Below are 1,550 nucleotides of genomic sequence, written 5' to 3'. Positions count from 1 at the left end.
TGAACTAAAACTAGGAAAATGGATTCCATTAGTCCACCACTGCAGATGCTGCAGTATCTTTAAGAACTGACCTTGCTCCTCCACACTGAGACTTTTTTTCATGTATTAGAAAGAAAGATAACTGATTAAAGATCGCTGAGCTCCTCCACTACTTTTCTTTTAAATGTTTGTGTCTCATAACAGTACTAGTGAGAGTGTCTGTTTTTATGGCTCTAAACTGGAACTCACTGCCTAGTATTAGTATTAATTCCCTTAGGGATTTTACTCCAGTTAGGAGCTGAGTACACACATAACCTACTTGCGCAGTAATATTACTCGCCATGCAACAAAATAAAACTAACCATAATTAGTACAACAGTAAGAATTTATATATACAGTTAAACCACCACCAAAGTTCAAATACAAGTAGTTTTTGAGCGCGAACCATCGTGCGTTTTTGTCCAACACGCCCTACTTGATAAAATGAAAAAACACAACAACTCCAAATCAAAACAGATCTTGTATATATATATTTCAATTGTGTAATCTGGAAAGGAAATCTATGTTTTGGAAATGTGTATATCTGTCTGTTCGACTGTCTCACAAAACATCATGGATTTATCTTAGTCGCGGCTGAATGGCATGGACTGCGATGTGTGTAATTAGCAGTGAACTAGCAGTGACAGACATGGGAACGAAGGGTCTCTGGACTGGTCTTCTTTCTGTCACTGACCCAGACTATCTGCCAGAAATCATACATCAATAAGCATTACAAACCCAAACATCCTGAGACGCGCAAGCATAGCAAAAACAGCAAAGCGTGCCATCTTTTCAAATGTGAATGTAAGCCATTTTCACAAATCACAACATTTTCATTAATTGATTTATTGTTTGGCTATGAGAGTCTGGCGTCCTGGCTCCAACTAGCCTCCCTATTCAATAAAATACCAGAGGAAAGACAAGTTAACACTTGACGCAACCGGAAACAAATTGCAGTAAGGGCATGTTAAATTAATAACTATACACTGAAATACGAATTAATAAACTTTATGTTGGAGGCATCATTTCCGCATGGTGTTAATGATCTTAATGATGCAATTCTAAACTTTGATATCCAGGCACTTTGTATAGAAATCTGTTTTGAGTGGTGGAACAAGTTATTTACCTGATGGCTTGATAATGGTTATTGAAGTATCGGATAATGATGAGCTGACCCAGATAAATGTGGCTTAAAGGTGTGCATGACATTTAGGAGATCTTTCAGCACCTAAGAAAACCATACGCTAGGATATTATTTTCATTTCGTGACACGGATCCTCTAAAATGTTTCCACACTGGGCCCCTCTATAGTTGGATGCTGAAAACGTTACGCCTGCTAGACGGGCGAGAGTTGAGACGTGTTCTCAAGGTGGTAAGTCCAGTCATCATAGGAGCTGACTGTACTGGCTACGAATGTCCATCCCATACCGTCCGGCCCTCAAGGCATCTGACAGAACTACAAGATGGAGGGCACATTAGTAGAATGATTGATTATGTAGATAAGAATAATATATAATATATTATAATAATAC

Source organism: Morone saxatilis, unplaced genomic scaffold, assembly GCF_004916995.1.
Source record: "Morone saxatilis isolate NCDOM2014 unplaced genomic scaffold, NCSU_SB_2.0 Contig20, whole genome shotgun sequence".
Taxonomy (NCBI): domain Eukaryota; kingdom Metazoa; phylum Chordata; class Actinopteri; family Moronidae; genus Morone; species Morone saxatilis.
This window is presented reverse-complemented; position numbering follows the sequence as displayed.